The following is a 12,677-nucleotide window of genomic DNA, read 5'->3' on the forward strand; positions in this document are numbered from 1 at the left end:
TGTTGTCCGTAAAATGGAATTTAAATGTTTTTGCGGGCATGCACGCAACGAATTCATTTTTGCGAGCCATGAACTTCTACATCTGACCAACAACCGTCGAGGGTTTTAAATTTTTCTGGCTGAATGCGCCCGCAGCGATAACAGTTCTCGGTTCTCTATGGGAATTTCTGTTAGCACACGCATGGTCGCACTATTAGCTGGGCATCGAGTTTGAATATCAGTAAATTATATAAACGGCTACCTATTGTTCGCTTGGTGGCTAAGCGATGTTTCATACGAGATAAAGTCCTCGAATTTAAATTGTATATAGGGAATTGTACTCGGGCACACATGATTGTACATTGTATAGTATTCAATTAGAGTTCAGATGAAACTATCCTATCCTTGACATCACAAATTACTTGATATACTAAATACTAATTTAACACCTAAGTCCTAAATTAATTATCTTACTTATAAGGCAGTTTTACAATGCTTAGCTTATTTATAACGCTCGTCCTTAAAATATTTTCTTTTGCTAAAGTAGTTTATTCATTTTACATGCAGAAAGCAAAATAAAAAATTGCGTACAAAAACACAACAACACAATATGAACCGAATTATTGCCGGATATGAAACGGCCGGTTAGGTCCGCTACTACCTCCAACTATCAAGGACAATCAAATAAAAGAGCGCTACGTGGGAATTGATAAATCTGAAGTATTTCCCTATGCAACCTCGAACACTTACAATCAAATCTGTAATCTTAATTTCCGCCAAATTAACAGAGTTCTGTTCGAAAATCTCAGCCAAACAGCAGAGCTTGATTTATTTTCTTTCACCTTAAAATTAATTTTTCCTTCTGGAGAGTCGCGACAATTTAATTACATTGCATTCTAGTCGAGCAGCCAGCGAGGACCAGCCTTCACTCCAATGACTGTAAATGCAAAATCCAATCCCCGGCAATTTCGCAAGTCTATTTAACAACTCAGCTCGAATTAGAAGGATTAGACAATCCACTACTGCCATATGCCTTACCTCACGGCGTATGCTTTTCTCATAACATGAAGGGCGGAAATTTATGGTTATTATTGTATTTATAGTGGAAACATTTTGAAACAATTAGTTAATAAATTCAAAGCTGTTTGCCATCGCAAACCCTCATTGCGTGCAGGCACTGTGCCGAATAGCACAACAAAGAAGCTTAACCGTCGATCTCCTTATGATATGATAAAATATAGGAGACTATTGATATTCTGCAGAAGCGTTGCGAGGTAGCACTACACAGTGAATGAACTGGTTAACTTTCATCACATTATTGTCGGCACCTAATAATTCAAACGTATTCTATTTATATTTTAACTTTCTATCCATATAGTAACTTCCTATACTTTCTATATTGTTCTTTCCACATATATTTTGATAAAAGAATAATAGTCTTTCATTTTTTAAGTGCTTTTGATTCAATATAAATCTACGAAAAAAAATTGGAATAAGATTTTGTAATCTCATATACTTTATTCATCATAACAAGTAAGCGGCGGAGACGAGTGCATTAAACTCAAAGTTTAATCCCATGTGATGATGAAATTCAAATTGTTTGCAGAGTTCTTATTAGCATATGCATTTCCTAAGACTTATGCAATCTCAATGAGATTGAACGAACCTAATTTTGACGAAGTTTGTTACCACGCCTGCTGCTCTCATATTCATCATTGGCTCCCACAAACTGAAGTGAATTACGCTATGATTTTGTCATAAACTATAAATGAAATTTATATGAAAAAGTTGCACGTTTAGAAATACAAGAGGATTTAACTCGTCAGAAATGAACACTGAAAAGGAATAATTAAGTATCACGTCGCTTATGCGGCCGATACTGTAAGCCATTTTCCATAATATTTCAAATTATATTGCACCAGTGCTTCCTTGATAGAACGGCGCACAAATTTAAGCGAAAATATTGAAATGCATTGTTTGTTTCGAGCACTGAACAGCAATTCTGCAGAACCCATCTTGGATGCTTGAATATTGAATGGAAATTGCGTTAAAAAATTCCTTTTCACGATCAGCTCCATCGTCAGTTCAAAACCTAGAACACAGGTGAAGTGTTCTAGGTGAATTCACCTCAAGTTTAGGTGAATTGTTTGAATGTGAATTTTAGGCTACTAATTGTTTGTACCTGTGTTCTAGGTTTTGAACTGACGATGGAGCTGGACTCCGAAACGGTTTCTCTTATAAGAGATGGTGAACTTTTTGGTTATTTTCTTTACTTTTAAATTCCTAGTAAATTTGCAACTTAAGCAGCCAAGTGATTTTAATACTTACGATCAGCTTGAAAAAACGTAGCCGTTGGCGAGGTACAGGGACACCAATTAATTAGGTTTATTTATTATACTATTTATGTTATTGCCATAATATCTGAGTCTAATTAATATTTTGGACTTTCTTGAATTAGCTAAGCAAACCCCAGTGACAATTTTATACCGAATTCAAAAATTTTATACTGAATCATGTAAATTTTATACTGATTTCAAGGAAGGCAGGTTCGATGTCTTTTCATGTATTCATACAATAATTAATTCATTCACAAACAGGACGCCAACTTGAGCAAATATTTGTGATTGGTTGGACTTTGTTGGCGCTCATAGGAGGAAAAATGGATAAAAAATCTAATCCTACATTAACCTTTGTACATATCGTCTTCCGTAATTATAATTACTTGCAGGCTATAATAATATTTTTGAAATTTGTTCCCGCTATTTTTCACGAATACAAAAGTAAAATTTAGTTTTGATTTCCGAACGTCAGACTGCCCGCATGTTTTCTAGCATCGATAAACACGCATATCGTATTCATGCATGTTTTTCGCACTCTCATGAATATTGAACCAAAACTGTCAAATATTTATTAGCAATTTAGCTCTGCGTTGCCCGGGCTAAATAATCGTTCCAATTTGAGAATCCTGCTATTCCAAATTCCGTCATCCTGAATTCCATCATTTCAAGCTACCATGCAGGTCCGTAATCAATGAAAGACCTATTCGAACCTTTGTTCAGCACGAACCTCCTATTCTGGTCCTGTTTTGAGCTTAAAAAATGTAACCTTGAAGTTTTGAATATAATTTATGCCTGGCAAAGTGAATATTATATTTCTATTCTAAATCTAACTCTCCCTTTCGTTACTCAATGACACAAGATTCCGCCATTAAAAAATCAGGTCACATCTCAATAATTACGCTATCAAGCTTCAAAAACAGTATTAGCAAGCACAAGAACTTTGACAAATAAAAAATTGAAATATGCATCAGTTAGTCAGCGTTAACTAATATTATTGAGTGATAATATTGATAACTCTTCTTCAGGTTCAGACAAATTTATAAGTTTCATTCTACAATCTTACTGCAAGAACAGCATGACAAAGCACAACACGCTTCTTAGCTCCACAAAAGTGTTACTAACCCGCCGCTGAAGGCAATTAACATGTCTTGCCCGCCGTCGGGTAATATATTAACCAAACAAAACAGCAATCTTTAGTTTCAGAGAGTAATTTAAAACAAAAAATTTATTTATTTGAAATATAAAAGTAGAGAACAGGTACAAAATACTAACTATAGATAAGAGGCTAACATAAGACAGGCGATAACTTACAATAATACCTTTCAAAAATAAGCATTCGAGCTATGCCCTACAATTAACTGCGTAACACGGAGGTTTGTTATACCCTACAACTGCGTAATACGGGGGTTTGTTTTACGCTAAAACTGCGTAACACGGAAGTTTGTTTTACGCTACAACTGTGCAACACGGAGGTTTGTTATGCCCTACAACTGTGCAACACGGAGGTTTGTTATGCATTACAACTGTGTACTCGAAAGTTTGTCGTACCTCACGATACATTGTAACACGGAAATTCGTTTACAATAAGTAGTTCAATAAATAGTTTTTCCAGATTGTAAACAGGTTAACTGAAATGGTTTGCCTGGCATAGCAGGTTAACCTGATGCTGGTCGAATTTCCCTTAATTTGTGTGCTTTTTCTTGTTCTTATGAATTGCGTATTGCAAAATGTGAGTTAAAATTAAATGTTAATTTTAGACAGTATATGTCATTTTTGTTTCTTGAACATCATTGTAATATATCATAAATATGAGAATTTGGTGACCGGCTCTAAGAAGTAATAACGTTGTGAAGGATGCACTCGAATTGTAAATTAGCACTTGATTACGTTTAATTTAAGGAATATATAGCGATTTGGGAAAATACGGAACAATTTTAAAATACAAGGTCTGAGCCATGCCCGACATACTTTTTTTGCTTACCAAAAAAATTTAATATTCACATTTTTAGTCAACTCGATTATATTGTTAACATTCAGATGTGAATTTTCTTTCAAATATGATCGAGTTCGAAAAGAGCCCGATCATAATTAATATTTATTTCAATATTTCAATTGATTCAGCGGACAACTGTTTAGCGTCGATCAGAAACTCTTGATCTCGGTACAATTGATGCCGTGTTTGATCTCCGCGAACCTTGCCTACGCAATGTTATACTCGCCGGGTAATAGGAAGCGACTGAATACAAAAAGCAAACTATAGTACGTTAAGAAAAACGTAAAAATTTTTATAAAACAATCGAAGTTAAAAGGTATTTAATGGAATAGACTTGAATGTAATTTTTAAAGTTGCATATATTTCGAAACTCTTAACAATTGCCTGTTCGACAGATTAAGAGAAGTGATAAATATTTTCTCTTAAAAAACTTCGACTGTCGAAAAATTGAAATTTAATAACCGAAGCGATTGTCGTAATGATCGGCAAGTCTCAATATGCAAATGGGCACTTAAAAGTTTTCACAAAGAATAGTCAAATATTCATTGTTGCAAAATTTGGCGGTAAAAACGTGCTTTCACAAAGTCGAATTGTCGATATGAGTAATAATAGACGTAAACATTTCCCCAACTATTCATTTTTTTTATTTCATGCATAATTTTTTTAGTAACTTCAATAAATACGACAATGAGTATCTCATCTATGAAACCGAGACCAATCATTATTATAATGAAAATTAATCAACATTCTCATTTGCTCGCATTCATTTTCCTAACAAATTTCTTGACTTTTTGATCGTCCTAATTTGAAGCTCACACAGCACAAGAGAGTCATGTACGAAATCCACGTTAAAATGAAATAGTTATTCCGCGTATCACTGGCGCTAACTTCACAACAATTTGCTAATGCGGCAGAGCTTGGTGGTGGTAGGCAGGGTCGGCAGGTCAGCGCGATGTCTTCACAGTTGTTAAACTTCAATAAAATGTCGCCAAAGGATTCCAAGTTTTGCGAAACTTTCCATAAATAAATTATTTTTAATCGTGTAGTTTTGATTGAATGAAATTTTCATTGATGTTTCAGTTGACCAATAAGAAATAAATAAAAATAAATTCGTATTGTGAGCTATTCCTTCACTCTCAGTTACGAATAATAGCAGCAACATATAAAACGGCGCTCAAAGTAATGGATTTAATTAGTTTAACTACTCACGACTTGCGCAATAATCTTGGCTACACATTCAAATCAAACATATTCACATAGGATCGAGGCTCACAATATACTGTACATATGGCAGGTTTACTAAGCGGCCTCGTGCTACAGATTCACACTTTAAAAAACTGCAAGTCAGAGCAATCTGAACTAAAGTTGGAAATGAAATTTTAAACCCAAACCAGCAGATTTACTTTGATGATTTTGCCGCCTTTTTCCCGAAGGATATAAGTTATTTCTCATAATAATGAAAATTATCCGTTTGAATGATATATATGGACACCTTCCTAAAAATTCCTCATTACTAACTGTAGAATTATTTGCATGTGTATTGTTCAGCTAAGATGCTTTGGGTAGAAACTCTGGGTAGAAACAGCGTAACTTTTTTGAATAAAAAACACGAGCGTCGTGAGCTTGAGTACAATCGCTAATAATGCACGTTGCTACGAGGAGATTGTCGGTGCGCAAAAACAAGATCAGTTGCAAGAGGATCAAATTTGTTCGTGGACGCTTAATCCGATCTTCATAATGTAGTCTGCAAATGATGTAACATACATACAGTAATTTGCGCAAGTAAACCGAAGATGTTTTTGTTTTAGGACCATCCAACTGAAAATCGCGCACGATCGCATGACAGACCATCTAAACGGGGGCTTTCTTTCATAAATTGCCAGATTGGTCGTGGTATAGATAATCTTGATCTACTAATCATAGGCTGCCGAATACTCAGCGATTGTTTATCGAGGTTCCCTTTCACCTGCTCATTTGTAATGAAACATCGAAAATATAAAGAAAAAATTTATTGTTAATAAACCTGGAAACCGGTGTACCTTATCTGGCACTCCAAGAATATAAAATGACTCATTATTATTACTTGCATTGCATTTCGTGGTACAATTCTCCGGTCATCACCTTTCGTCAGATTTATTTACGATATTGCCGACAGGATCACCGTAGAGCTTTCACGGAGGGAGCGAGCGCCATCTTGCATCTGCGACTGGAAAGTTCCTTATGTTTTATGCTAATGCTCGGCTGACGACAATTCGTCTTCTGTGCCTTCAGAGTTTTTTCTAACGCACTTTTCCACAACCAAGTCTAAGACACGCATGGTGCAAGTAATATGTTTTGTGCCTTCAAGGTTTTTATAAAGCAGTTTTCCAACTCTAGTCTAAGGCACGCATGCTGTACGTAAGTAACACTTTTTACAGCTTGACAATCCTCATCGCTCATTCAGTTGCTGAGCAGATTTCCCAGATTTTCGAATTTCCTAGCCCGACTCTTCGCACATCAGTACTATCTTTTATGAATGATTTTATGAAAATCCTTTGTTGGGAAATTTTTCCCAACCTGATTTCTTGGAGCACTACGCTAAAGAAGTAGACGACGCGCTATTATAAATTTGAGCTGAAACTACGAGCGATAGCTATTTGGTCCAATTACGTACATATGTCTCGTAATGCCTCGTTTACCTATGTAACTTAAAGTGCTCAGTATTACGTTGTGCAAAACATTTGAGTAGGAAATTAAAATTACGGACTGCATGTTTCATAAATATCTTTCAACACTGTGACACGCCCGCGCAATAACGCGTAAATCGCTTTTTACTGCTTCCCTTGGGGTCGAGTATATATTATTTTAGAATATTTAATTGAACATTAGCGGAGGTGCATCTCTTATGCCCATTTGTAAACGCTATTCAGCAACTTTAATTGGCAGGATTAAGTCGAATTCTTGCTTTGAACTTACTCTCTAAACTTATGTCTAATATTGGAAATTTGATCTTGCCACGTGACCTTTCAAATTTCTCTAACTTTACCTTCGTTCAACCCGATCGCACATCTAGAAGCACTCACTATATGCGCACTTATTTTTAGTTGAAGAAGTCCGTTTTGATTTACGTCACGATGATACCTGATATATTTCTATTCGAGCTTATATATATTAACATTCTTTATCTAATAAACGTCATTATTTCTCCTGGCATACACCTTGACGGCCGATTCTCGGACTCGCACCATCCTGTTATTCTTGCCTTATGGAGGCAAGGAACACTCTAAATTGGCGGCCTGAATTTATCTCTATTTCTGTTAGGCATACGAATACCTCGCAGCCGCAGCGTCAGTGATGAATAAAATTTATTTGATTGAACTTCCTTAATCATTTGAACCCTTTCTAATTTTGATAGCTAAGGATTCTAATAGAAACTTGCCTCATGCGTATTAAAATTCCGTACATCTCTGTTGATAAATTTATTGTTAAATTAGAAAATACCTTCATTTGAATATTATTCTAATCAATATCTTGCTTGTGAGTGTTTTTGGCTTAATTTTTTTTGTGTTGGTTTGACTGAAACAATTATAGGCAATGCACGTTTGTTGCCAGCCCTGAAAATATCACAAACATATTCTCAAGATATATTATTATTTGGGAAAAATCTCCTACAACAAGCGCCAGTGAAGGAAGCTTGTGAGAGATCCACAAGAATTACGCTACTCTTCTGATTGTCTGCGATTCTTAACATTGAAGCGCATGAAATCATCACGAATAATATTCATCTTTTCAAAAATTTTGGAACACAAATGTTAAAATTACTTCATAATAATTTTGTGACTTGCGTTTTTTTATTTTACTTATTTTGGGTCTGAAAAAAAATTAATTCATGGCTTATGTTACCATTGAAGTCAGATTTCAGAATTGGGACATTCTTATCCTCGCGAATTTCTCAAAGTTGCAAAATAAGAACGACTAAACAAAAATCCAATAAATTCCAATAAATAAACTGTAGAACCATTGAAAGGCATATCAATGAGATTAAAAAGATCGAATTAGTTGGCTAAAATCAAGTATCTGCTTGACCTCAAATTGACGGAACCCAAGAATTTTTCATCGTTTCCTTAAACATTTGACATGTAGAATTCGAAGAATCATTGATTTAAACATTTAATGTTTAAATCAATGATGTGTTGTTTCACTGAAACATAGAAATATTTAATGATTTAAATGTTTCATAGGCCATGAATTGTTTAGCTTAAAATTTTATGTCTCGTCGAACGATGTAGGCATCAACCATTGGTGTTATTTCGAGGGGCATGAATATTTTATCTGAATAAAAACACGTATCGTATAAAGTATTATATGATGTATTTGTGCAATTCTTTTGCAACTGACAATTGAGATTCATAAAGTCGAACCAAAAGGCCAGTATAAGCGAATACAAACTTGTCCCATCATCCTGTATGCGCTTAACTACAATCGGATCCCAAAAATCGATTTGTATTTCTCAATTTTGGCAATTAGGCTCGAATATGAAAGCTTCTTATGTCCTCCTAACTCGAAAAGAACGTAAGATTACGCGAACCGGGAAGTGGACGCGAAGTTGTTAAGAGGTTTAGGGATTTTTGGTAGCAATTGTTCATAAAAGAAAAGATGTAATCGGACATGAAGAGCCGCTGGACGATGGGAAAACTCGCACATGTTCAAGGTGCGACCGGTACTAACTACATGCGACGTATCGGAGGACATGAAAGTGTGCGCTGCTGCAGACACTGCGTGAAGACTGCTAGTGCAGACACTGCGTACACCTGACTGCTACTGCAGACACTGCGTACACCTGACTGCTACTGCAGACACTGCGTACACCTGACAGCTACTACAGACACTGCAACAACCTTAACGCTGCTGCAATCGTTTTCTTTCTGTTTAGCAGCTGCCACTGGATTGCGGACCCGAGAAAACTGAAAATCTTTTACATGCATGAATAAATCATCTATCACGAAACGCATAAATCATTTGCAAACTCGGACACACTTGCACAAGCACGTTAAATAATGCCAAGTTCTTTCGGAACGAGAACTTGTCCATTTCCAATTTTGCAGCAATACAGAATTTGAAACTAACAGCCTTTTTCGCTCTGACGAATAATCCTCCGGCAGATTTGAATACCAAGTTCATTAAGAATCAAACGAAAGCGTGGATTTGCCGGCGCAAGACGTCGCTGCAATTAGTCGACGTCTTGCCAAATCCGTCTTTCTTCTAAAGTTCACAATAGTCATTAAGAGTCGGAGAACGCATCGTAAATTATCGCAAGACTAAAAAGGCGACGAGATCGAACAGCTCCGATGTTCAGCGAGTTTAAGCATGGCAAGAAAGAACGCAGGGTTTTGTATTGCCACGCTTTTTGTACTCAGTTTAATGCAGTTTGCATGATTAAGGTTAAACTACTTAGCTTGATAGCGAATCTTTTTATTATAGAATAATCTAATCATTATCCATCTGATCATTATCCATGACCGGTCTATTGAAATAAGATGAACAAATATTAACATATGCCACAGTTATTATTAGCGCATAACAATGATGAACAAAAACGATCGTACAAGAGTATTCAAGGTTTGGCAATGAACGTGACGGTAAACCAACATCAAATATCTACGTCTACGTCAGGAAGCATAACGTCTATTAGTACATTGCAACAGAGACCATATTTCAAGCCACACCAACTAACATCCAGCCAACATCTCGAGAATTTTCATATAAGAAATATATTCTTATATATATCACTACACTATGATAAAACCGATCACTCATTCACTCACAACAGTGGACTAGAATGACGATGCTTCAGCTCAATTGAATAGCAGTTTAACAAATATTCATAAGTAGTGAACCCTGACATTTTTTTCTAAAAATGAGTGAGCGCTTTTACCGAGTGTGTGATCCGATTACTCAATTTATTTCTTATATTTATATTCCTTTGATCTTTTGTTGCCTATAACTCTTAGGTTCCAGGAGATCCTCGTAAGAAGATCACTCGGACGTTTGTTCTCGCGCATTCACCAAATGTATTTGTCGAACAAACAAATGCTGGATCGATGTCACCTCCGACAAGTATGCGACATGCAAATATTTGTGCATCAACTCAGAGCTGTTCAGTGACGTTCATATCGAGTATCAGGCTCTCTATCTGCAAGTTTCGAGGGCTTAACTTGGGCCCAACTTCGCGTCGTCTGCATAACATCGTAAATTCTGGGCCCGCCCAGCTTTTGGCCTCGGCGACGCGTAACGAAAGATACCCGCAGTGTTCCGGAACAATGGAGTTCACTCACTAAATTCCGACGGTGCCGTGAAATAAAAGGCCACATCTTTCTAAGCATCCGTCAAATTTGCGATCAAATTAACTCAATAGAAGTTGTGTCTAAAAATCACGAACCGAAAAAATGAGAGTACGTAGAACAAATTTTGTTCATTTGCTTAATTCGTCGAACATATTTTGTCGTACACGAGCAAAGAATTTATTACTTTACAAATAATTTAGAGCAGATTGGCATTTAAAAATGTAACAGAATCTACGACAATAATTTTTTCATAATTCACTCAGTACGCATTAGATACATGATTTTTCCAAATTTCGTCTAAAACTTTACATGAAAAAATATAAACGCGTATATCCATAATAAACCAGCTTTATCAATTGCTGTTTGATATATTCACAACATGCGTTATCATTATTTTCTTCGGTCTCTCACAATCCAGAATCACTTTGGTTTGTAATATATATTTCTACCGGTAAAATCGATAAACAGAATAGAGGCGTTCCATAAAAATACCTAAAATTTATCAACAAAAAAATAACGAGTTGATTTCTTCCTGTACTCATCAAGAAGCCTGCGTTCAATTAAACGGACAGCCGTGACTGATGATTATTATATAATCTAAACAAGAATTAGACACATTTCATTTGAAACCCGCGAAATTTCCAAGGATTTCGTTAAATATAGCTCGCTGCTCATGACATATACATATTAGCCTAACATGTCAACCAAGGCGGGGTTGTATATGATGATTACTACTGGAGAACGAGGAATTATTTGCTTTCAACACTGATCTTTCCAATGAAATGAACTGAAGTTATGGGTAAAGTAATTTCATTTGCCTCTGCAGCTAAATGTAATTGCATCCATCTAAAGTTAAAATATTCATCAAAAAGGCATAGTGGTATGAATATCTCTTTTGAACAGAATAGTTGATGTAAACAAAACTACTCAACTCTGGGGCACAATATAAAGTAAAAATACGTCCTTTATTTCTCCCAAATTCCCAATATAGAATCTTATATCCGAAACCTAAAAGCAAGCCATTGATCTTTTTCCAATAAAATGAAAGGCAGGTCCATGCAGCGGGTACGTAGCAGTTTTTCGTGTCAGCATTTCCAGCTTGTGCCGCAGAAGCAGAAAGCTTACCAAGTTTGTGAGCTACCCTCTCAACAGCGTCTCTATATAGTTGACGGTTTTGTATTAAAAATAACGTTTACGGCGCAATGATTACTTCGATTACTCACATCTTTTTTTTTGAGACAAAGATATATCTTGAACGATTACCTACATGTATAGAATTCAAATATAGATATTTAAAATAAAGTACTCAAAGATTTTTCTATCTCATTTGCTTTATTGACCGAGGGTAAATCCCCATAGCAAATGCCATTTTATTCAGTCGATAGTAGTTGGAGATATAGAAATGAAGCTTTCGGGTCGAAAATGTTTCAAACGTTTGAAGTTCAAAGTGTGTTTATTGGCTTCTCATTCGCCGAATTTATAGGATTTCATGGTTACTTCACAGCAACTCCTGCGCTGGTAGGAACGCTTGCTTCGTTTTTTATGCTATTCGTCGAGGGCTTGATCTGGTTTCTCATGTTGCTCGTAGGCTCATTCATTATTACTGCAAAGCTGAACGTCCATGTTCACGGAAGAAGACTTAAATTTAACGTGTCTTACTATTATTATTCACGAAGCAAATATCGTGGCGTCTGGTCTAAATGAATTTCGAGCGCACGTTACACAAAAGTTTAAATAGCAGAACATGTCCGTGGGTATGCGATGTTGCGCAACTCATAAGGATGCTGATATGTGGCACAGAACGTTACCATGCATTGCGATTAGGCACACAAATGTAAATACTCACTGCTTTCTTGCATAAATTTTTAGTCATTTTTTATAGTCATTACCTAAATTCGAGATAGTTTAAGAATGAGAATCTCGATAAAAATTATGCGTTCGCATAAGAACTATGCTGAGGACGCTTTGAAAGCTTGTATACTGACGTGGACGTGCACTTCATATCAACCGAATCTTTGAATTGTGAGAATTTGAAAATAATGT

This window comes from Hyalella azteca, unplaced genomic scaffold, assembly GCF_000764305.2.
Source record: "Hyalella azteca isolate HAZT.00-mixed unplaced genomic scaffold, Hazt_2.0.2 contig555, whole genome shotgun sequence".
Classification (NCBI taxonomy): Eukaryota; Metazoa; Arthropoda; class Malacostraca; order Amphipoda; family Hyalellidae; genus Hyalella; species Hyalella azteca.